This window comes from Dipodomys merriami, unplaced genomic scaffold (genome assembly GCF_024711535.1).
Source record: "Dipodomys merriami isolate MVZ:Mamm:240054 unplaced genomic scaffold, mDipMer1.0.p SCAF_1, whole genome shotgun sequence".
In the NCBI taxonomy this organism is placed as follows: domain Eukaryota; kingdom Metazoa; phylum Chordata; class Mammalia; order Rodentia; family Heteromyidae; genus Dipodomys; species Dipodomys merriami.
In genome coordinates this window covers 35,081,135-35,107,673 of record NW_027202270.1, presented here as the reverse complement: position 1 = coordinate 35,107,673, position 26,539 = coordinate 35,081,135, and the positions used below count along the sequence as shown (strand labels likewise).

Genomic DNA, 26,539 nt, shown 5'->3' with positions numbered 1-26,539 from the left:
TATTTACCATAGCTAAGATATGGAACCAACCCAGATGCCCCTCAGTAGATGAATGGATCAAGAAAATGTGGTATATATACACAATGGAATTCTATGCCTCCATCAGAAAGAATGACATTTCCCCATTTGTTAGGAAATGGAAAGGTTTGGAAAAAATTATATTAAGTGAAGTAAGCCAGGCCCAAAGAAGCATAGGTCCCATGGTTTCCCTTATTTGCAATATATAGTATAGGTATGAGTCAAGCGGAAAAGGTCAGATAATGTGATGTTAGGAAAATGAACCCTTAAATATGTATTTTAATGTTTTCATTTCTTTCATGCATGTGTTTCTAACGCATTTATAAGATTATTTCTTTGTTGCTTTGTATGTCCCTCCCCCACAGTGTAACCCCCGCTTTCACTATATTTGATGTCAGTATAACATGTGGAGGAGATGGGGACAAACAAGTCGTTTAAGGATTCAGGTGGACCTGTTGCAACAATGAGAAGTACAAAATGTCATGTCAAAACCAGCTTTACAATGTCGGTGTGGGGGGGGGTTTAATTGGGTGGGGGGAGGGGGATAAAATTGGGTGGGGGGAGGGGGGAGGCGGGGAAGGGAAGTGAAGGGTAAACAAAGGAGGAGGCTGCAATGCTTGGTAAGAAATGTATGCATTATCCTGCCCATGTAATTGTAGCCCCTCTATACAGTATGTTCTCAAATAAAATAAAATACAATTAAAAAAAAAAAAGAAGTAAGATTCTGTTTTCCACTGGAAAGATATAACAGCATTCACAGTGTACTGCTGAAAACTAGTGAAGACTCAACACCTGCCTATCTGTGGCTCACTACACTCTGGGAGTCTATTTTAGGTTGTAAAGTTTTGATGAACCCAGTGGTGATTGTCAGTAAGATGATCCATTTATCAGTTTAAGAGGCAAAACTAAATTCTGTCAACAGATTTGTGTCACCTGCCTTTGATGCTCTAACGTTTCTATTCTTTTTTTTTTTTTTTTTTTGCTTTTTCTGAGTAGTTTGTTATGTTTCTATTCTAAGGGATCTATGAGATCCTTTCACAGATTGCTTCATTTCATTTGTGGAGCCAAATGTGGATTGCTATCACACAACAGAAAGGAGAAAGAGTCTCAGTGAGAAGAGATGCGTACAGCAGATGTGATCATTCATTTTTTATGAGGAATGGGGATGAGGTAAGGATATGTCTCCCAGAAGAGTGGTGAATTGCTTAGCTTGGTCAGAGGACTGGAATGGGCAACATTAGATAATTACTCAATCAGAATGTCTGAAGAAGAGCCTGGCATCTAGAAAAGTATGTGACTCTATGTATATTATGTTATTGTCTACTATAATGCATTTAACACAGAGGAACTAAATAACTAGGTGAACAGAATGACTACCTAACAGATGACAATACAACAGTATAACAAAGAGAGAGAGACAGAGACAGAGACAAAGACAGAGAAAAGAGTGAGGGAGGGAGGAAGGGATGGAGGGAGGGAAGCAGAGAGGGGAGAGAAGGAAGGAAGTTAGGAAGAAAGGGAGAAAGGAGAGAGAAGGAAGAGAGGGAGGTAGAGAGGGAGGGAGGGAGAAAGAAGGAAGGAAAAAAGGAAGGAAGGAAGGAAGGAAGGAAGGAAGAGAGGGAGGGAGTGAGGGAGGGAGGGATGGAGGGAGGGAGGGAGAGAGAAAAAACTGAGAGAATCTATGGCATATAAAATACTCATGAAGAATCCTGTCAGGGTCCTTTACTCAAGTGAACCCATCCTTCCCTTCAATAAGGGGGCTCTGGTTCTATGAACTCGGTTTTCCATTACTTTTGTCCCATTTGTCATCAATCTTCAGTACACAGCTTAGTTTTCCCATGAATTGATGTTAACAAGCAATAGGCTTGCTGGCATCTCTCTAGCAGCATGGCGCATGAGCCCTTACTTCACATCCCAGTGAGTCAGTGCCTGCTCCTTGCCAATTTGGCCTTGTTGCCCTTTAGTTGTGTCCAATTTGGCCTAAGATAGGCTGGAATCGTATCATTCCCATGTTCTCTAGGTAATTGCAAGTAGCAATCTTCAGCTGTCAACTGCAGCCTCCAGAGAATAGCTGCCACAGGACTTCTCAAGACAATCATGTCTGCGTCAAACGTGCATTCCTATTGCTTCTGTGAATCAAGGGTCATCAGGGTTTTCCTAGGAAGCAGAGGCAAGGGTGAGTTTTCCAGTTTCAACAGACTTATCTCCCAGAGCTCCTGACTCCATTCCTTGATACTCTGCCAAAACATTCTGGCTTCCACCAAGCCTTAAGGGGCCCAGGCCAGTGTAATATTGGTATAAGCTCTAAGTGTCCATGCTACAACATGAAATCCTGAATCGTGGAGCTATGAGCCCAGGTCAGTAACTTTCTACTTACCAGCCTATCTTCTGTACCAAGCCTTAGGCTAATCCCCTCAAAATCTTCATCTACACATGTCCCTCTCCTCAGCCCTTATGGGCACATCCTATCCAGATTTTGCAATTCTCTGAAAACCCCCAGATTCTAACACCTCAAGCTGTGCTTAAACTCGATGCTTATTTCTAACCTATGGCAATGACAGAATGAAGAGGTACATTGCAAAGGCAACATACATCAGGAGCAAGGCATTCTCCATATTGAAGATTTTCATTCATTTCCTGGAAAAGAGAGGTTTCTCTCTTCTAGTCACTAAGCAGTGGTTACTTCTGCTAATACAAGGCAACGATAGATTCAAAATTCTCTGTCCCATCCATCCAGTATCCTCATTCCTAATCTAGGGTTTCCACACCCAGGTTCCTGACTTTAATTAGGACTGAACAAGTAAGTACTCACTCTTCCTTTGCTCTTTGATCACCCTCACAACTAAGTTCCAGTTCCAGTCTCTGGCTGAAGGAGATAAGCATTTCCTTCAGTACTCCTGGAATGTCTTCTGGTTTGCATAGTGTCCTGAGTTGATGGTTGGCTGATCTGAGCCTGTGGCTCTTCTTTCTTCAAAGTTTCAGTAACTATTAACAAAGGCCAAGCAATTATACAGTCACTATTTCTCTACATTATTCAATTACTAGATAGAGCTACCCAGTATTTCACGTTCTACCTGGTGCATGTCCAGTCCACTACAGGGAAGGAAGGAAGGTTCTCAATACCTGACTTACCTCTGTACATCACCTTTACAATAAAAAACAAAACAAAACAAAATTACATGACCTGAATTTTTTAAAAGTTAGGTATAATAAAACTCGCAACTACATTTAGAATGTGAAATAGTTGCTTGAGCCAAGTGATGTGCAATACATGCATGATATTGTCCAATATTACTAAATATTTCAACCCAGACCTCATATTTAACATTAATACTAATATCTAATGAACACTAACAACAAAAAATGATTAAGGGCTAAAAATGCAGAAGAAATATTTTCAGCCAGGCAGAGTGACTTACACCTGTAAGTCTAGCTACTCAGGAGACTGAAACTTAGAACATCTAGGCTCAAAGCCAACCGTGGCAGAAAAATCCATGAGACTCCATCCTCAAAATAATCAGCAAAAAGCTGGTCTGAAGGTATGGTTCAAGTGGTAGAGCATTAGCAGAAAAAGCATGAGGCCTTGAGTTCACATCTCAGTACTAGGAAATAAAAGTAAAGAAAAGTTCTGCCAGATTATTTGTTTTTATTCCATTTTACTCTCCTACTCCATTCCATCTTTATCCATGTACCAATGTTCTTAACTCTATATCCTCTATATCATAAAAACTTCCCTGATATTATCATATAGTTTCATAGGAATATGTTATTTCTTCATATATATATGTATATATAAGTATATATATATCTTCATATATATATATATATATATATATATATATATATATATATATATATATATAGGTCAGTTGTAGGGCTTAAACTCTGAGCATGGACACTGTCTCTGAACTCTTCAGCTCATGACAAGTGCTCTACCACTTGAGCAACAGTGCCACTTCCAGTTTTCTAGTGGTTAATTGGAGATAAGAGTCTCTCGGACTTTCCTGCCTGGGCTAGCTATGAACATGGTCCTCAAATCTCAGCCTCCTTAGTAGCTAGAATTATAGGCATGAGCCACTGGCACCTGGCTTTCGAAATATTTTTATTGTAACAGTAAATACTAGTGATGAAAACAATTGGTAGAAAATGTAATTTTTTTCTTCATAAGGATCCTGAAATCAATTGTATGGACAGCCTTAGATGGCTAAGCCATTTCTAACTTTAACTGTCCCTTCTGAAGGGATATTAGTAATACAGTGGTCCATTGGCTTCCTTATCAAATAGAAATCATCTAATATGGTTGACTTCTGGCATCTGTAAAATGGGGACAATATCTACCCTACAAGGTTGTTGTGAGAGCAATAATGAGAACTTGCCTACATTTCACAGGGCCTAAGAAACCAGTAACATCTCAGGGATGAAAAAGTTTTCCTCCTGCCTTTTCTCTTCGTTTTGGAGGACTGCCATGATACCTGGATGACTTTAAATAACAGAAAATCTCTCATTTGTTGGAGGCTCAAAGTCCAAAGACAAGGTGTCAGTAAAGTTGGTTCCTTATGAGATTTTTCAGGAGAACCTATCTAAATGCTTCACTCTTAAATTTTAGAGGCTACTGGTAATTTTGGCACCCTTTGCTTTGCACTGAATCACTGGAATCTTTGTCTCTGCCACTACATGACCCTCTATCTGTATCTATTTGCATGTGGTCTTCTAATAAGGTCAATGGTCATTAGATGGAGATTCCCTCCCCCAAGCCATATAACCTCATCTTGACTTGATTGTATTTGTGAAGGTGCCACTTCCTAGTTAGGCTCCATTCACAAGCATCGGAGATATAAAATTCATCATATGTTTCCGAAGGATACAACTCAACTCACAATATCCCCTGATTCTGTAGTGACTTGTGTCTTCCATACCATAGTGTGAGACCAGCCCAAGTAACTACACTGAAGAAATGTTGCTCTACTAGCAAACTTAACAATAATGGGGTAGAAGCAGCTCAGTACGTGATGACGGTTTACCTTTTATGCTGAGTACAGCAAATATGTACAAATAGTGGTACTTTTTTGTCATTCAACCTTGTGTAAGTTCAAGGATGACCATCTTTTAGAAATGGAAAACCCAAAAACTTTCTTCCATGTGCATATTAATCTGTTTTACTCTTATTTTCCACCATGCTTAAATTATATTATATTTCTAAGCCCTAGAAAAATTTCTTTGTTATTTTGGGAAGTCACTAAGCCTCACCAAACTCTCAGTATAAGACATAAAAATTGTGCCAGAGACCAGGACATAAGATGAAGATTAAAAAAATCTCTTATAACACATTCTTTTGGGTCTATTCATGCCAATCTATATCAACTATTCAGATTATTTTATTTTAAGTTGTCCTGTATCTACCAATTTCCATCATCTTTTATCATAAAAGCTCAATACTTAGCAAAAGCTGCTGGCAGGACAGATTATCCTTATAAATCTGCCAACCTCATGAATATTTCTATTCTGGAGTATAGTTTCTTTTTTGTGTGAGAAGCTTTGCCTGAAGACAATTGAAATGTGATTAAGGAAAAGCATGAAAGTGAATGATGTGGTGGCTTAAATAAATCTGTCAGCTGACATGGTTTCTATTTCTTCCTTCTTGTAACTAAGAAGATATGCAGGCTCATATAAACATAAGGAGAACATGAAGCAGACAAGAAACATATGCCAAATTATAAGGGATAGAGCATAATAGAAAAATAACTACCAATTCAAAAAGAGCTGCACATAAATCTACAGAAAAAGATAGATGCATCTTTTGGAACCACTTCAGAGTAATACAAAGTAAGACCAGATGCCTCCAATTCTATAAAATGTTATCTGTATTATTTTATGCAAAATTATGTATATTTACAAACACTTTGTACTCATATAATAGCGAAGCACCTGTATAAAAGAGCTCTAGATTTGAAGTTCTATGCAGATTAACAAGTTCACCCAATTCTACTTGTATAATTTGTGCAGTCACCAACCTAGGAGCCCTTATGTTGCCTAAATAATGTTGCTAAGCATAATTACATATTGGCCTGATATGACACCTTGTGAACAGCAAAAGGCTATTAACATGGGGAGGTTACCAATAAATACCTCACTGTGGGTGTTTGTGTGTAAACATGTGGCTTTCAATATAGTTAAAATGTAGCAGCTTACAAACAGCAAACTCTGGGGGAGAATGATGGAAGAGGGAGTATAATCAAAAAGCACTGGACACCTACCAGGTGCCCCTAGCTTGCACCTGTAATCCTAGCTACATCGGAAGCTGAAATCAGAGGATCACCGTTTGAAGCCAGCCCAAGCAGGAAAGTGTGTGATGCTCTTATCTCCAATTAACCACCAAAAAGCCAGAAGTGCATCATTCCTATGGTAGACAAAGGCTCAATAGTTATGCACAGATGATCATATAAAAAATATGAAATGAACACCAAGAAAAAGAAACAAGAGACATTTTTTTTGTTGCCAGTGTTGCTATCTCTGTTTTCTTTTCCTTTTGCCTTGCTTTTTAGTTTGCTTGGGAGGGGAAAGAAGGGCACTTAAAGAGTGGGACAAAGATGAATAAATACAACAGGGATAATCACTAGGTACTATGTGGAAAATGAACTATATATCTCGTGGGTTGGGATGAGAGGGAAAAACCAGGAGAGAGTGAGGGAAGGGGAGACATGGTTCAAAAAGAAATGTAGTTATTACTTATTACCCGATTCATGTAACTGTAACCCCTCTGTCTACAAAAACACTAAAAAATAAATAAATAAAAATAAGTAAACAAATAATAGTTATCAACAAAAAGCCAGAGGTGGACCTGTGGCTCAGGTACTAACCTTGAGTACTAGAGTACTAGCCTTGAGCACAAAAGCCCAGAAACAGGGCCTAGGCACTAAGTTCAAGCCACAAAACCAACACACACACACACACACACACACACACACACACACACACACACACACACACACACACACACACACACACACACACAGAGTAGCACTGGAAATATAAATGGAAATGTTAACTTGAAACCCCCTTGTAGAACTACATGAATTTAAAGTTTTAAATAAAACAGTAAAACTCAAAAACTATTGGACTGTTGGATTAAAGCCCATAAACTACCAAATTTCTGACTTGTAAAGATGTTCTCTCAATTACCTAGGAAATGAAGTTAGAGCCAAACACTCAATTTAAGGCATATAGGATTTTTGAAAAAGAGAAAGGCTCATTAATATCTTCATAAAATGTAGCTATGAAACAAGAAAGAAATGTTCCTGTGAGAGTAGGGAAATAGCATTACACCTATACAAAATCATTAAGATAGCCAGAGTCCTAAAAAGTCCTGAGCTGACCATCATCCTTTATAATCTTCTTACCTTGTACTTTGGTAGAACCAGTGAATATGAGATTTTTATCCTAATGATTTTTTCATCAAATAGTAAGAAAAGGATTTTTTTCAGATATAATTAAGGTCCCAAATCAATTAAACAAAAAGAAGGCATCTGTTTGGCCTGGCCTATTTGGGTGACCCTTGCAAGCAAGAATGTTCTCTGATAGGCTTAGTCAAGAGAAGAAAATAGCCATGTTGTGAAATGTCTGCCTATAGATGATAGATAGTGGTAATCAGAACAGCTAACAAAAACACTAAGTCCTCGGCCCCAGAGCTCGGGGAATTGAATTCTGCCATCCACTCACAGAGTTTATAAAATGCCTCATATCTGCTGAGAGCCACAAGATAGTTGGCACTCTGTGAACTTGAGCAGAGAATATAATCTGTGCCCAGATTCCTGACCCATGAAAACTCTGAAAGATAAAACAGGGATTTGTTGTTGTTGCAGTTGTATTGTTCTGTTTAGAGACAAGATTTCAGTATGTAGAATGGGCTGGCCTTAAACCTGTTATCTTCCTGCCTCAGCTTCCCAAGGTGTATACTGCCATGTAGGATTGCTTTAAGCTGCTCATATGTATAATTAGTTATATTGCAAAAGAAAACCAACACAGCAGCATGACTGCAGAACTCAACTTCCTCTCTCAATGCCTAGTATCAGTTTGTAATGGGAGGCATAAAAACCTCTTCTGGAGAACATGTCTAACTACTGTTAGTGTTTATGATAGTGAAATGACATTAACAGATGCTTAAAAATAGCAATTTTATCATAAATCAATTCTCAGTCTCAGAGCAATTCCTTCACGACTATAATAGAAATAAAAAAACTGAAATATCCAAGTTGACATCACCTCTGGATAATTTAAACTGCTACTCCAGATTGCAAAACTCTAATCACTTTGCATTTAGGTATATACCTGGGAGGTTTTATGCCTGACAGAAATGCTTTCGCATGGGCTGGGAAGGTGGTTCAGTGGTAGAGTGCTTGCCTTGCATGCATGAGGCCCTGGGTTTGATTCCTCAGCACCACATAAGCAGAAAAAGCTGGAAGTGGCACTGTGGCTCAATTGGTAGAGCGCTAGCCTTGAGCTGAAGAGCTGAGGCCCAGAGTTCAGGCCCCACGACCAGCAAAAAAAAAAAAAAAAAAGAAATGCTCTCGCCTGATATATGTCCATGTACTAGAAAGAATATTTATTAATCAATCACCTGCTCTGAACAAGGTATTTGGCAGAGTTGAGAGCAAACACCGTTTTTCCATCATTGATTACAAGCAAAGATCAAGGCTCATAATGATTGGTAGAAAGATTGCAATTAAGATTGCAAGTATCTCATTTCATTATTTAATGTGGTACAAGAAGTCCTCAACATGAAGAAAAATAAGAAGCAATATAAAGATGGAAGCCAGGTGCTGGTGACTCACACCAGTAATCCTAGATACTCAGGAGTCTGAGACCTAAGGATTATGTTCAAAGCAAGCCCATACAGGAAAGTCTGTAAGACTCTTATCTCCAATTAACCAACAAAATGCCAAAAGTAGAGATGTGGCTCAAGTGATAGAGTGCCAGCCTTGAACAATAACAACAAAAAAAAAAAACACTGAGAGAACACCCTAGCCCTGAGTTCAAGCCCTAATCCTAGCACCAGAAAAAAGGAAAAAGAAATACAAATATGGAAATGTTAATGTTAGAAATGAAGACTGAAAAACTGACCTTATTTACAGATAATACAACTGTCTATTATAAAATCCTATAATAAACAAATGAATATGATTAAGTGGATATAATGTGCCAAATCTATTCTTATATGCTAACAATGTATAATTAGAACATATATTTTAAAAGATTTTTAAAACAGCAATAAAAATATAAGGCACCTAAAATAAATTTAACAAAGAATGTATGAAATGCTATAAGAAAAATACACAAAGAAGACTAAATAGTCTGTCCGATTAATTTATAAAACATGTAATTCCAGCCAAATGCAATTCTATGATTTTGACACATGGACTAAAATTGGTGTGAAAATTCAGAAGGTCATAAACTGCTAAAAACCATTTTTAAATTTTTATTTTAAAAAAAGTATGAAAAATACAATAGGGGGAGGGGAAGCTATGGAGACTTAACCAAGATTTAGCTACAGACATGTTTGCTCACACAGGCCTGTAATTCCAGTACTTCGCTGAGGTGAGAGAAAGATAAGTTTGAAATCAGCCTAGGCTACACAGCAAAATTGCTTCAAAAACGAAGAAGGGAAAAGATTGATTACATAACTTTAGATGATGTGATATGACCTCAGTCACCATAAATGACTTCATCTTTGGCAGCTAAATACCACTTTGTCTGCACTCTTCCATGATCCTGTCGTCCCTGTTCAAATCATAAATCCTAGGAAAGGAGAGCCATTACAGTGATTTTTCAGGGGGCAGACATGGGGGGATAGCCAAGTAGTAGAGCATTTGTCTAGCATGTGTGAGACACTAGGTTCAATCTCCAATACTAAAGAAAGAAAATGTTAAAAAAAAAAAAAAAACACATAAAAGCAGTAATGGGTGTAGCCCTCATTAAAGTATTTATCATTGGAGTGATTTGTAAAAGAGAGTCCCCTACCTCTTCTCAGAAGATTCAGTTAAGAGCAGAGAGATACAGGATCAACAGAACAAATTTGCTTTATCATTCCTGTCCCATTCCTGAACTTCATATCCCTCCTTTTACTTCCATAGCCAACAGATTTTGTTCAGATTTTAAGTATTTTAGGCATTGTAAGCAAAGACTAGAACTGGAGGAGATTCCATGACAAGGACTATTCAAAATGTTATAGCAGGAAAAGAAAGAATAATATCTGTGCTCAACTTCCCAAACTACATTTTGTGATTCAAGATGAAGGTTTGATAAATTCTCAAATATGCTCTATATGAAGGGCAAAGGCTCAGTGTCTGAAAGTAGATATATCTTTTACATATATGAACTGATTCAGTCCTAACCATGTTCTCTGAGGTAGGCATTCTCACTTCTGCTTTTCCCCAAAATGTGGGATCAGCTAAGATACTTGAACCTTCCATCCTTTCCCCAGTAGCTTCCCAGTTAGTAAGTTACAACGAACTTTTTGTCTTACAATTACGCCATCTCCAGGTGTTTCCTTTAGTCTCAGCAATATACTCCTTACTTCCAATTGTTTAGCAGAGTTAAGTGTGGACAACACAATTATACATTGGTGCTATGAAGTTATGTTTAATTTTAAATAAAAGAACTGCATAACAAATTTCTCATCTTGATTCTAGGAACTGATTTTACCCTCTTAATGTTTATCTGTTTTGAGCTTAAGTGAATCCTTATATGTTGTAAATATTATAGATGGATTAATCATTTGAAAAACTGTCAAACAGACCCTTCTGGTCAACAAGACATCTGAAATAGCCTCTCATTCTTTCCCCCATGAAAGCTAGACCTGTCCCTTAAGTCTGCAAAAAGTCTGCATTAAAATGCCAACATACAAGAAGACAGAACTCATGAGAGTAGAAGCACTGAGAAAAGAACTTGGGCCTTGGGGTCTGACACAACCATGTTTAAACGCAGCTTCAGACACTTGCACTTAGCTATGTGATTGTAGACAGTTGCTTAACATATCTGAGCCTTGGGTTCTGTCCTACCAATGTAATTCCAGTTGTCATAATATTCTTTCAAAGACTATTTGTGGTAATTTGGAGGAGTACAGGATCTGAGAACTGTTCCCTTCCTCATGTTTCCTTAAGGACAATTCTTTTTTCCCCTAGAGGAAGAATAGTGACAAATGAGCAATGGGATGGACAGAGAGGTAGCTGTCCAGGCCACGTTCACTAGAAAGGCAAGATGGTACACTACTAGGCAAAAAGGAGATTTATTTCTCTCTCTTGCCCTCTTTGGTCCTTCTGTTCCCTTATATAGTAGGCACTTAGGTTTTTAATTTTTATACAATAGGCTGACTAAGAGAGGGGCAGTTTTATACATCTGTCAGCAGGTAGATAAATCAGAAACATGAGGATCGAAGTTTAGGCTTGGAGCTGGGGATAGTGGCTCATGTCTGTAATCCTAGCTACTCAGGAGGCTAAGATCTGAGGATCATGGTTCAAAACCAGCCCAAGCAGAAAAGTCCATGAGACTCTTTTCTTCAATTAACCACAAAAAGCCAGAAGTGGAGTAGTAGTTCAAGTTCAAGTGGTAGAACACTAGCCTTAAACAAAAATCGAAGGGACAGCACTCACCCCAGTTGACTCTGATCTTGCTTCTTCCTTTACTAGATTGAAGAGGCAGTCAGCATAACTCAGGTAACAAACCTCATTATACAGCTCCAATGCTTAAAAATGTAAAATAATGATCACTGTGCCTGGAGCCAAATGCCAGCTGATCTCCTCCACTTTGAGGACTCCATCAAGCTGAAATCTCTTCTGTTTTCTGTTCAACTTCCCTCAGGTATCAGAAGAGCAACATTGAATAGTAGCATTTTCCCCTAATAGTTGTGATGCTTGGATGATTAATACCTATTCAAAATGAATCAAAGAACTCAATGTAAGGCCTGAAACCTTAAAACTACTACAGAAAGGAAAAGCATTATAGCTTATTGATATAGGCAGGAACTTTCTGAGTAGAGTTCCAAGGGCTCAGCAAATTGAAGAAAGAATTGGTGAATGAGAATGCATCAAGCTAAAAAGTTTCTTCACAGCAAAGAACACAGTTACAAATAGAAAGATCATTACCAGTTACATTTCTAACAAGAACCTAATGAAGATACAAGGAGCTCAAGAAATTAAAACCTCAAAGAATCAATAAATCAATTAACAAATAGGCAAAGGAGCTAAACAGAAACTTCTCAAAATAAGAAATATGGTTTTAAATAAAACAAAACAAAAATGTTTCAATATTTTTACAGATTGTAAGAACTAAATGGTGCATAGAAACATGCTAATACCAGTTATTCAATGTGGTGAATGTAAATGTATTTCCTTCTTTATTTTTTTCTATTATCTATTCCTATCATGGGATTTCTTCAAAGATTTTCTTTGAAGAAAATATTAGCATACAGTTAGCATATAATTTTCCTATCACTAAGACAGAGGAATAAAACTGACTGGTCATGACTTTATTCTCCCTTGAAGGCTGTCCTTGATATTCATTTCCAGTTGATTTCATCTCTAAATATACTCATGTGTGAACATGAGAACACAGTGTATTTCATTCTGAGACATCTCTAGTTCCCAAGGAATACAGACACTTGATAATACTTGGCAAACAACAGGAATCTCAGGCAATAACATATTTATTATTCTTCAGTATTCATGATTGCATGCCTTTCCCTGGCACAGTCCTTTATTACTAATAATAAATAATTTACTGATCCATCCCTTTGATTCAAATCTCTTCTGATTATAACTTCAGGGAGAAAGGTATAAGTAGCATATTCATGTCCCAGCCCTCCCGTAAAAGTCCATAAAGCAATTGTGCTCATCAAGACAAGCAAGACCTATAAAGAAAGTACCACACTAATAGCTTGATCATCCACAGTTAGGTGGAAGTCCATTCCAGTCCTTTACCCAGCAAAGAAATGGGTCTGATCATGTGATTGCTTCAGGATCACAAAGTGTCACATTTTGATAAGTGGAACAAATTACAAAAGTAAGTTTTTCTTTTTATTTGGTTTCTAAAAAAAATGATTCTATCAATTCACTGAAGGTTTAATAGAGTACTGAAAATTTTGATACAAATAATATACATCACAATAAAAATCAAGTATGTTAATGCATTATTTTCTACTGTAAGATATTTGTCATGTGAATTGAGTTAACCAGTTTTCAAATAAAAAAAAAAAATCAAGAGTCTAGGAGATTACTTTAAGTATGTAGAATTTTAGATGACAACTGCAAACATAAGAAATATTTTCCCAACCTAAAATAGCATAATGAAGTAACATTCTCTGCTGCAAGAATATTTTTGTACAAACAACAAGTTTCTTTTTCTTTTCTGCTATTCGATAAATGCTTCTTACATTCCATGCTGTTTGGGGGGTAGTCTTTCATAATTTTCAAAGGAATACTGTAACATAAAACTATAGTTATTTTACAGATAAAGTCCTAAGTTAAGATGGTATACTTGGAATTCAAACCCAGATCTGCCCCATTTTTCTATAATCCCTGCTCTTATCCTTAAGAGTCAACCTGCTGCCTACAAAATCATATTCTCCAGATTTCCCCTATCTATGAATAACTGTCTCATAAAGCAAACCACTTTCTCATTGTGTCACTCTTCTTAGATTAACATAATTAATTCTATAGTAAGCTGCATTTCCCCAAAATAAAAACTAGTGGTTTACTCACTGTTTGACTGAGTTGTAAAAACACCCAAGAGAAAATGCTCACCATCCTGGGCCATAACAGAAATGCAATGAAAACCATTTTGAGACTTCCATTTATCCTGGTTAGATTGGCCAACAAGAATATGAACAACAACATATGCTGGTGGGGATGTGGGTAAAAAGAAATGGTAGGAAGCAGAACTGGGGCTCAAAATTGTAGAACATTAGCCTTGAGTAAAAGAGCTTGGGTAGAGTGCCCAGGCCCAGAGTTCAAGTCCCATGACCAACAAAACAAAACAAAAGGAATGTTATTGCACTATTGGTGGGAATGTAAACTAGTAATACTCTGGATGACAATTTGGAGATTCTTCAAAAACCTAAACATAGAACTTTCCTGTAACCAGCCATACCTCTCTAGGGCATTTACCCAGAACATTAAAAGTCAGAATACAGTAAAAGACACTTGGGCCTCAATGTTCATTGTTGTACTAGTCACAATAGCCAAGTTACAGAAATAGCCCATATGCCCTACAATAGATAACTGATTTCCCTCCCAAAAAAATGTGGAATATACACACAATGGAATTTTTCATCCATTAGAAAGATTAACATTATGTTATTTGCAGGGAAATGGATGGACCTTGAACAAATCATGTTAAGTGAGGTAAGCCTAGCTCAGAGAGACAAATGGCACCTTTTCTTTCATATATGGAAGCTAAATCTAAATCAAAATTCGACATGATAACTTATACAGGACTGTAGACATTCACACACAATCAAACTAAAGGAAGATATTCTTAGGAAAAGAACCCAACCATGTAATGCCTCTGAACATTTAAAATACTATTTATTGAAACAAATTCCAGAAAATGGAAACAGGGATTTTGTTGTTGGTGGTGGTGGTGATGGTGGTGGTGGTAGTGATAGTGTTTGATTTTGCTGGAGGGAATTGGAGGGAGGGAGGATGAACATATGCAGTCATGGTATTCAATACACACCACGTGGAAAATGAACTACGCAACATTTGAGCTGGGATGGGAGGGGAAAGCTGGAGGAAGTAAAAGAAGGGGTGACATTGTCCAAAAAGAATTTCACCCACAGGGTTGGGAATGTGGTAGTGGTAGAGTGTTTGCCAGCATGCATGTAACCCTGGGTTCAATTCCTCAGTACCACATAAACAGAAAAAGCCAGAAGTGGTGCTGTGGCTCAAGTGGTGGAGTGCTAGCCTTGAACAAAGGGAGCTCAAGGACAGTGCCAGGCTCTGAGTTCAAGCCCCAGGACTGGCTAATAAATAAATAAATAAGAATAAAAGAATTGCACTCACTATCTGATTTATGAAATAGTAACCCCTCTGTACAATACCTTATAATAACAATAAAGTTATATTTTTTAAAGTACCTCATGTCCCCAAACTAAAACATATAGCAAATTACTTTTGAGAAATTTTCACATCAAAAAATCCAACCTAAAAATTAAGAAAAGTGAGGGAAGGGGTAGAGTGGGAGGAATAGTTGACAATGTTAAAAGGGGTAACATTGATCTTGAGGCACTGTATTCACAAACACCTCTGTTGAATGGCAAGTCCTCTGTACAACTACTTAAAGAAATAAAAACATATTTTTACAGAATTAATCCATGAAGCTGTATACCTTGGTTTGTTTTTAGTAAAGAAGATTTAGTGGTCTTCTGTTTAAATTTTATTATTTCATCCTAAATGTTAAGGTCTGTCTTTTATACCTGTGTCCAAATATCTAGAGTACTGGGTTTTTCCTAGACAAATCCCCCTTGTGATTCTGAGTAGTCTTCCAAGTCACGATAGAGTAGGTGTGATCTTCAGAGTTTATGACCAAACAACAGAGCTTTTATTCCAGCAAAATTAATTGACACAGACAAAGCTACAGAAAATTATCTGTTTCTGAATTTTCTGTTAACAATCATCTAAAGAAGACAAATAAATAAATAAAATCTAAATTTTGGTAGGTTCTAAATTCCTCTTAATGAAACCAGCATAGAATTAAAAACTTGTTATGATTTTTAAAAATCAGCATACATAATGAACAATTCATTTGTATACATAGCTATTTGACCCACATAAAAAGCATTGTGTTGTTTTCAGTGACAAGACAAAGATAAATGACAGGTTCCATACCAGTGAGGGAAAGAGTAATGTGTGTGTAACACAATGTGGTATGTGCTGGGGACATAACTCAGTGGTAGATCTTTGTCTATTATATGTGAAGCATAGGTAGGTTCAATGACCAATACAGAAAAAAATAGATGATATGTGATGTACATAAAATATGGTAATGAGTGAATATCAGGGGTCAGAGAAAACAAGGGCACTGTCTTATTTTTCATAATTATAAAAGCAATCAGAAAAATACTTCTGTGTAAGGTGGTATATAAACAATTACTATTAAATCAAAACAATATTTTGTGTGTGTGTGTAAGCGTGCTAGACCTGGGGCTTGCTCTCAGGGATTGGGGTCTGTCTCTGATCTTTACTTGCTCAATGCTAGAGCTCTACCACTTGAGCCTCACTCCACTTCTGTCTTGTTACTGGTTAATTTGGAGATACCCATCTCATGGACTTTCCTGCCCCAGCTGGCTCTGAACCACGATCCTCAGATCTTTCTTAGCCTCCTGAGTAGTTATAGAGGTATGAGCTAATGCTCCAGCTCAAATGGATGCTTTTAAAGCTAGTTTTCTAGTTTCTTAGAATTCTTTTAACTTACTATCATATGTTATCTTAATAAGTTTTGCTCTGAGTCAATGTAAACTCTTTATTAGGAAAATGGCTGATATTGTTCTCCCACCCCCTTGATGTAATTGAGTTAAAATTAAGTCCTTCCCTACTATAAATAAAGTTAATAAATTGGTGACAGTTTAAATATATTACTTTGAATTTGTGAAGATTATTCACTATCTTCCCTGTGATATTTCAGATAGATAAAGCATACAGAGAATACATTCTGAAAGAATAAATATTAATTTTAAGGCAAATAGAGATGAAAGGTAATGATGTGAATTTGTTCATGCACTTAAACTGATTAGTAAAGTGGAACTGAACCATCCAAATTAGTCTAGATAGTCTAAAAGCCAGACAGAATTTCTTTTATCTAGGGAGGAGAAAAAATTACATCAAGATGTACATTTTATGTTACATAAAATGGAATTATTCTTAATAACACATCATTACCTACTGACAATGTTTAAAGTTCCTGTTAGACTAATTTCAGTTTACATTGTAGAAGAAATAGGCCTATCTTTCTCATTACTTTTCTCACCTCTTGAATAAGTAGTGATTATGTTTGAAAAAAAGATCCCTGATGATAATATATGGCATATACTTCAGGGTGTGTAGAAGTGATTAGAAATCCTGATTCTGATCTGTGAGTTGAATAACAGTGAGAGAAAAGAGGAAATATCCCAAAACAGCTAAACAGAACCCAGCTCTGGATGGGTCAAATTTATGTTCCCATTCTTTAAAAAATGAATTTCTGTGCAAATCAAAACAACATTGAGATACCACCTTACCCCAGTTAGGATGGCAAAAATGAAGAACTCTAACAACAACAGATGCTGGAGGGGATGTGGACAGAAGGGAACCTTACTTCATTGTTGGTGGGAGTGTAAACTTGTTCAGCCACTTTGGAAAGCAGTATGGAGGTTCCTCAAAAGACTTCACATAGAGCTCCCCTATGACCCAGCAATCCCACTTTTGGGCATTTATCCAAATGTTTACAAACAAGACCACACTAAAGCTATCAGCACAACTATGTTTATTGCAGCATTATTTACCATAGCTAAGATATGGAACCAACCCAGATGCCCCTCAGTGGATGACTGAATCAAGAAAATGTGGTATATATACACAATGGAATTCTATGCCTCCATCAGAAAGAATGACATTTCCCCATTTGTTAGGAAATGGAAAGGCTTGGAAAAAATTTATATTAAGTGAAGTAAGCCAAGCCCAAAGAAACATAGGTCCCATGGTTTCCCTTATTTGCAATATCTAGTATATGTATGAGTCAAGCAGAAAAGGTCAGATAATGTGATGTTAGGAAAATGAACCCTTAGATATGTATTTAAATGTTTTTTTCTTTCATGCATTTGTTTCTAACGCATTTATAAGATTATTTCTTTGTTGCTTTGTATGTCCCTCCCCCACAGTATAACCCCTGCTTTCACTATATTTGATGTTGATATAATTTGTGGAGGAGATGGGGAAAAACAAGTCGTTTAAGGATACAGGTGGACCCGTGGCAACAATGAGAAGTACAAGTTGTCATATCGAAAACGAACTTTACAACTTTGGTGGGGGTGGGGGGGAGGAAGGATGGGTGGGGGGGCAGCTGGGAAGGGATGTGAAGGGTAAACAAAGGAGGAGGCTGCAATGCTTGATAAGAAATGTACTCATTATCTTGCCCATGTAATTGTAACCCCTCTGTACAGTATGTTCACAAAAAATAAAAATTAAAAAAAATGAATTTCTGAAGTGTATGTTATAATCTAGCCCTCTTAACACAAAATCTAAAGAATAAAATTTGCTACAAAAGAAACTCAAAGACATCTCCTATTCACATAGCCCAGAAACAAACCAAACCATTCTAGGAATCTCAAAACCATAGACTAGCTGTCTTGAGCAAATTCACTTCTCTCATCCTCCACTACCTCTACATTAACAATAGGTCAATTACCCATTTGAGAAGCTCAGGATTAAAAATAAAAGACAGGAAGCATAAAACAGATATCAAACTTAGATATAGTGATTGATAGTGATAGATCTAGTACTTATAAAATTCAGTTCTTGAAAGTTTATTGCTTATCTTCTTATTTTCTGAGAATTTTTCTCATCACCAAATTAATAACTTATTCAGGATTCAAACTCAGAATTCAAGTAATTCATCTGGCAGTGATTTTAAGGCCCAGGGAGAGAAGATGGAAGGAGTCATAGGATCCATGAATTGAAAATGGAATGAAGCAATTAGAATTATAAGGATGCTCACCATAATTCTTGCTGAGTAGACTTACTAGTTTCTTGGTAACCTTTGTACATGTGTACTTTGTACTTGTGTCGCCTCATATTTACTATATAAGAAATTTAAACAAGGAAACTAAAATGTTAACTCACTAAAAAGTAAAACCTCATTACATATTAGCCTATATTTTAATGAAAAAGTTTCTTCAGCCAGGCATTGGTGGCTCAGACCTATAATCCTAGCTTCTTAGGAGCTAAGTTAGATCTGAAGAGTGAGATTCAAAACCAGCCTGGGTAAGAAAGAGAGTGAAACTCTTCTTTCCAATTTACCACCAAAAAGCTGGAAGTAAAGCTGTGGCTCAGGAGGCAGAGCACTAGCCTTGGGCAAAAACGCTCAGAGATAGTACCTGGGCCCTAAAGGCAAGCCCCAGAACCAAAAGAAAATAAAGTTCTCCAAAATTAAGAAGTATGGTAATATTGGTAATAACTTTTTACATTTCTTTAAATCTTGTTACATCATGTGTGGCTCTATAGACAAAGATAAGATCTTCATATGTGTTTCTGTATGCAGTCTACACAACAGGTAGTCTCTGGAAAACTTCCTTAGACACTTGTTAAAGAACAAGGGTGGGCTGGGGATACAGCTCAGTGGTGGAGCTTAGCATGTTTACAGCTCTGAGTTAAATCATTGGCAAGAGAAAAATAGATAAAGGAAAAAATCTGATTCTTTAAAGACATGAATAAAAATGAGCATCTCATTATTATCTCAAAAATAGTTTTGTCCTTCCAAGTCTTGGAAAGAGACTGGAAATCCTCAAGAGCATTAGGCCATACTTTATGAGACACTGGTCATGTATACACTCTTTTGTTTCAATGATTATTTCAAGTCTTCAAAGAAAATGACATTTTTAATTCTTAGATTTTTCTTGGAGGCAATGGCAAACTACAACCCATAGGGGGAAGTTTGCATTTGCAAATATAAAATTGATAGAGAAATCCTCTGGAAGTCTTAGCGCTAAACTTTAATACACAAGATGGGAAAATCTTCAAGTGATTAGAGGTCCAACTATTGCATATGATCATTTTTTCAACAACATTTCTATGTGATATGAAGCCTTTCTCACTAGGAAGTCCTTTTTTCTCAATAGATTTCTGGCAGCTCTTGTTGCTTAATTAAAGTGGGAAGCACCTTTTGCTGGCTCAGAGGCATTTTTAAAAAGTGAACAAAAGCAATTACAGTAGCACCATAAAGAGAGGAACATAGTGACAATGTATTGTCTACCATCAATGTGAAAGCAATCGGTACTTTTAATGTTCAGTAATTTAAAAAAATTATTCACTAACATTGCTAATTAATAAAGAGAACATATTGAGGGTGGCATTTTTATGAGAAATACTTTTACAAGGAATATATTAATTCTTTGAAGTAGGAATTCATCTTTATAATGGTTATCTTTAAAGGAAAAATGCATTAGAGTAGAATTAAACAGTGATATTTAACTTCAGAATATTATTGATTATGTTATTATGTTGTAAAACTTTTTTATGAATGGATTAATTGCTTTAAAGAGCCCCCTGATAGTGAAAAGAAACAAACAGATTTTGTGGCCACTTAATGCCAACAGAAACAATGTGAGAAGCTGACTGCTAGGTAAGACAAATACAACAGATGCCATTATCAGGTCAGCCTTGTATCTAGACAGGAGCTGTGGTTCAGTGTTTGCAGGCTGAAAGAGTTTTCAATGTGTACTCCCTACCTGAAATCCTGTTCCCTCCATCAGTAACAGAAACTGCTTATCTTCTTTATCAAGCAGCTTCATTAACATTGAGTAGGACTCCCAACATAATAGTCTACCTTGAAATAGGAAGCTTTTTGTGTAATCTTACCTTTGATCATATTAATTACAGCAATAGCACATTCTGTTCTGTTTGACATTTTAAAATGTTGAAGAGAAAAAAAACTTCTCCTGAAAAATGAATTTTTTTTAAAAAATGCCTTTAGGGATAAAATAGATTCATTAAGAAGTATGTTAAACTCAAAAGTGGTTATATGATATATGAATAAATGATGCTATTCCAAGGTAGCTAAAGTAAACTCTGCTGATTAAATAGAAGACAATCATAGATGCAACAAATATGTTTTGGCTTGGTTTTAATATCCTACTTGCATGCTTTTTGTTTCTATTTTTGTGTTTTGGATACACAACAATGAAAGGCACAGGGCTGCTAAGGCAATCAGAAGTTGCAAAAGACAAACACTGGTTGTTTCTCATCTAAACTCTGTTGAAGCCAAGAAACAAATTAGCAATATGAGGAATACCTTGGCCATCAGACTATTCAGATTTCACACAGATAGAAACAAAGGAACAAGACAGAATAACTGATGATTTAAATATATCCCAATGTTTACAGTAATGGCAATCAATAGAAAATTGAGGTTTCTCTTTATATCAGAAGGGAGAAAACCAAAGGTAAATCAGACAATGAAAATAACTGCTGGAAGCATAGCAATTACTATGGCAGGAACTATTCTAAAGCATTTCATTTCTACAATACTCCAGTGTCTTTTGTTATAACATTCTTAGAGGGAGGTGCTGGTGTTTTCTTTATGACATCCAAAGAAGCATCCATGGGCCAAAAAAAGAATTACAAGAAAAATGAGAACAGATATTTCTTGAATAAAGACAAAACCATCGAGTATCAGAATGTATAGGACACTGCTAAAACATGGAAATTTGTAACTTTTGTTTTGTTTTGTTATTTTATGCCCATCCTGGGGTTTGAACTCAGGGCCTGGATGTGGTCCTTGAACATCTTTTGCTGAAGGCTAGCTCTCTACCACTTGAACTATAGCTCCACTTGACTTTGAGGGGAGGGTAGTTTATTGAAAATAAGAGTTCTATTGGGGGGAGTGTAGTCGTGGAGATGGGAGGGCAGGATTGGTAAGGGAAAAACAAAGGAGGAGGCAACAATGCTTGATAAGAAATATACTCATTACCTTACTCATATAATTGAAACCCTTCTGTACCATACTTTCACAATAAAAAACTTATTTAAAAATTTAAAAATAGTAAAATTTCTATAAAAAGAACTCCAAATGGATCAAAGACCTCGGAGTCAAAGCAGACACTCTGAAAACGTTACAGGATGGAATAGGAGAAACCCTAGGTTTCCTTGGCACAGGCCGAAATTTTCTTAATAGAGACCCAGAAACACAACAAATCAAAGAAAGGTTGGACAAATGGGATTGCATGAAATTTCAGAGCTTCTGCATGGCAAAGGACATAGCTCGCAAGATCAATAGAAAGCCCACAGATTGGGAGAAGATCTTCACTAGCCATACAACAGACAAAGGTCTCATATCTAAAATATACCTGAAACTTAAAAAATTAAATCCCCCAAAAACAAATCTTCAAAGAAACAACTGCCCAATAAATAAATGGGTGAAAGACTTAAAGAGAAACTTCTCTGAAGAGGAAAGAAGGATGGCCAATAGACACATGAAGAAATGCTCAACCTCTCTAGCCATAAAAGAAATACAAATCAAAACAGCATTGAGATACCACCTCACCCCAGTTAGAATGGCTATAATCAAGAACTCTAATAACAACAGATGCTGGAGGGGATGTGGACAGAAGGGAACCTTACTACATTGTTGGTGGGAGTGTAAACTTGTTCAACCACTTTGGAAAGCAGTATGGAGGTTCCTTAAAAGACTCCACATAGAGCTCCCTTATGACCCAGCAATCCCACTTTTGGACATTTACCCAAATGATCACAAACAAGACCATACTAAAGCTATCAGCACAACTATGTTTATTGCAGCATTATTTACCATAGCTAAGATATGGAACCAACCCAGATGCCCCTCAGTATATGAATGGATCAAGAAAATGTGGTATATATACACAATGGAATTCTATGCCTCCATCAGAAAGAATGACATTGCCCCATTTGTTAGGAAATGGAGAGACTTGGAAAAAAATATATTAAGTGAAGTAAGCCAGGCCCAAAGAAACATAGGTCCCATTGTTTCTCTTATTTACAATAACCAGTATATGTCTGAGTCAACCAGAACAGATCAGATAAGTTGATGTTAGGGGAATGAATCCCAAGATAAGTATTCAAATGTTTTTTTCCCTTCATGCAATTGTTTCTAACATATTTACAAGATGATTTTTATGTTGCTTTGTATGTCCCTCCCCCCACAACATAACCCATGCTTTCACTGTATTTGAAGTATAATTTGTGGAGGGGAAGGTTAAAAACAAATCGTTTAACTAGGGATACAGGTGGACCCATTGGAACAATGAGATGTACAAGTCGTTATGTCGAAAAACGAACTTTACAACTTTGGTGGTGGGAGGGAGGATCGCATTGTGGGGGGAGTATGAGAAGGGATGGGAAGGAGAAACAAAGAGGAGGCAACAATGCTTTATAAGAAATGTACTCATTATCTTGCCCATGTAATTGTAACTCCTCTGTATGGTATTCTCACAATAATAAATAAATAAATAAATACATACATAAATACATAAATAAATAAATAAATAAAATAGTAAGTTTTAAAAAAGCCTTTAGGGAAGAAAGTTTTTTAAAAAAATTTTATGGACTTTCCTACCTAGGCTGGTTTGGAACAATGATCCTCTGCTCTCTGTCTCCTAAATTGCTGGGATTACAGGCATGAGCCACCAATGCCTGTTGGAAAGTTATAGTTTTATATGTATGTGCTAGAGAAAAAAAGAAAGAAATACATCAAATCAATAACAAATTTTTATTTTAAGAAGTAAAAAAATAAACCATTTCTACCCAAGATAGGCAGAGTCCTGTCCTGTACTTGATCTGCTCTGCACACGTCCATGCTCCCAATTTCTTGAGTTGCTAAAAGATGGCTAAGTACAGATCCCTACAGAGATGCAGTTAAAGCAAGTGCAGCAAGAGGTAGGAAGTGCAGATGGTCTACTGATGGATGTCTACCTACAGACTGGCTTAATTTTGCTTCTTCAGAAATTATTCTAGCACATTATTGTCCACACGTTCTACTGATAGCAGAGTTCTTGTCTAGCAAATGCAAGGCACTGAGTTCAGCCTTTAGATTCCAGGCATCAAGGAACAGGAAACATGCCTTACATTCCCTTAACATTTGGATTACAGTATCTTTGGGAAAGTTACTAATGAATCTTCCTGGGCCTTTAGTTTTCTCTGGCTCTAAATTTCCAAATACTTTGAGGATTTTTTAGGGGCATCCATACTTTTCTCTAGTTCTTCTCTGAGTACTTCCCCCTAAAATCAAGTCCCTGTATAGGGTTTACATTATCATTTGATATTTACTTTCTGTGAATGTGTTCTTCACTCATCTCCACCAGGCCAGACAACAACTTTAGGAACAAAGGGCCATTCTTTCCTCTTTGTATTTAATAAATATTGATTTTCCATTCCAACCTAGTGAGTTTATTGTGTAGATGCCAAGTATGTTCTAGCCAGGCATTGAAGAAAGAGATAAAACTGGATTCTTGAGCTCAAAGAACTCAGTATAATAGACCACAAGGAAATGTAATTATAAGATGTTGTGATGAATGCAATAATAAAGAATAGAGTGATCAATTATGCTTAGTAGGCTTACAGAAAGTATTTTCAAAGGAAACTGATTTTGAAAGGTAAGTGGTTCCCCAGATATAACTAAAAAATGAAATGATCCCTTTATTACACTATATCTCATGTAAATATGATAAAGCTGAGAACTTTTGGTTTATTGTACTAAGGCTGGCCCTGATTTAGTCCCCCTGAGAGGACATCCTTAAGAGTAGATACTTCTTTCTCTTCCTTATTGTGAAAAATTTATTATGAAATTATCTATACCTCCTACTTTTTTCTTGTATTTAAAGAATTAGCAACTGTATATACTCTAGATATGCCATACTTTTGCTGTATGCATGCAAAATGTACATTATTATAATTAAATTAATTTACATGTCTATCACCACTCATAACTACTGTCATAGGAGAGGTAAGAACAAAAGGTATGTTTTCATCAAATTTCAAAGAGAAAAAACAGTGATGACAGCCATCATGCTGCACATTAAAATCCCAGAATATACTGATCTTATAAATGAAAGTCTATTTTCTTCTATTCCTTATACCCAAGTATTTCCTGAATCCCCTTTACCCATGCTCCTGGAAATCACTGTTGTACTCTTTACTTCTATTATTTCAATATTTTAAGATTAAACAGGTGAGATCATACAGTGTTGGGCCTTTTGTTGTCTGGATTATTTTACTAAGAATAAGGTCCTCCAGATTTATCTATATTGTTTCAAATAGCAGTTTCCTTCTTTTCTATAGTAATATAATGTTCCCATACATATATATGTATATGATAATATACATATATATACTGCATTTTCTTTTTGGATTCCTAAATGAGCTCTTATGAATAAATATTCCTTTATTTCTCTTCACCTGAACTAATGCCACTGAAGCCACTGTCTACCAGCTGGGTCGTTTCAGTTTTCTCTTATATCTACTCTTGATCTTTTCCAATATATTCTTAAAATGTAGTTAAAATGGAGATTTAATAATAGTCATGGCCCTTCCTTTTATACCAAAAAAAAAATCATTAGATGGACTTGTGCAGTGTCAGAGAATGACCAATATGAAGACAGTCAATATAAGGGGCAAAGAGTAAGTTGCTCCGCACAACTTGCAGTGAGGCAAGAAGGTATGAGAGGTCAGCTTGGCACAGACTGGAGCCTGAATGGAAAGAACAGTTCAGCAGAAGGTGTGGGAAACTAAAAGCAACTACATAGGGGATAGGCTAGCTTCAGCAATGAGAAACTGGTAACATGAGAAGAAAATTGGTAACATGAAGATATGAAGGATAATAGGATTTTTTTCATCAGAGAAAAGAGCTAAAGACGTGGAAAGGAAGAAAACAAGACAATAAATGTTGGTGTCTGTTGCATTGCACTGCAATTCGAAATATTGGTATAAACTCAGTCTTATATATGTATATATGGGTATGACTTTGGGCTATGTACGTTATGTATGCTATATGAACATGTTCCCACCTTTGTCTACAGAGAAGCAACAGCATAGATCACACACACTACATTTTGCCACCAAAATAGCATTCTTAAAAAGAAGCTGTGACAATCCCAGCACTCCGGGATGGGGGCTGGAAGATGGTAAATCTGAGGTCAGCCTGGGACACACAGGGAGAAGGGGGGAGGGGCGGAAAGGGGGAGAAGGAGAAAGAGGGGAAGAGAGGGAAAGAGGAGTACGGGGAGAAGAACGGCCGGGGCACGGGGAGAGGAGGAGGAAGGAGGAGGAAGAAAAGGGTTTTTTTCTTTTTCTGATACCGGGACTGAAGCAGGAAAAGTCCTTGAGGCACTTGGCATTGTGCAGAGTAAGTCTAACATGGTCACAATAAGTCTGGAAGAAGAGGGTTCCAGAACCCCAAGCTCCCCTTCCACGCGTGTGGACCACCAGAGGGTCTCAGCGTCCCGAAGGCTTCTAAGCGAGGCCCCCCGGGCGTCCAGCCAGGATTTCCCCGTCACCCAGGCAACGGGGCCAGGAAGGGGCGGGGCTTCTCCCTCCAGGCTTCCGCCCTCCCGCGGAGCCGGCTACTTTTATGGCCGAAACCGCACGGGCTGCGGGGGCGCCTTCCTCACCTACAGATTGGAGCCGGACCTGGAGCCGGATCTAGATCCGGAGCTGGAGCCTACACACAAAGCCACGTCCTCCTAACCACGCCGGGGACCCCACCCCGCTCCAGCGGGGCGCGCGTCCCAGGCCGCAGCCTCCACGCC

The 26,539-nt window shown here is 37.1% G+C and overlaps 1 long non-coding RNA gene across 2 annotated transcripts; it reads right to left on the bottom strand.

Moving 5' to 3' along the window:
• Nucleotides 1–597: 597 nt before the first annotated feature.
• Nucleotides 598–26,534, bottom strand: LOC138825231 (uncharacterized). Of its 2 annotated transcripts, none has more exons than XR_011371367.1 (3): nt 26,402–26,534; nt 2,831–3,003; nt 598–2,175 (listed from the first exon to the last, which is right to left on the bottom strand). It is a non-coding gene; the product is annotated as an uncharacterized lncRNA (long non-coding RNA). The 2 variants fall into 2 exon arrangements; XR_011371368.1 differs by lacking the exon at nt 26,402–26,534 and adding an exon at nt 23,353–23,462.
• Nucleotides 26,535–26,539: the final 5 nt, after the last annotated feature.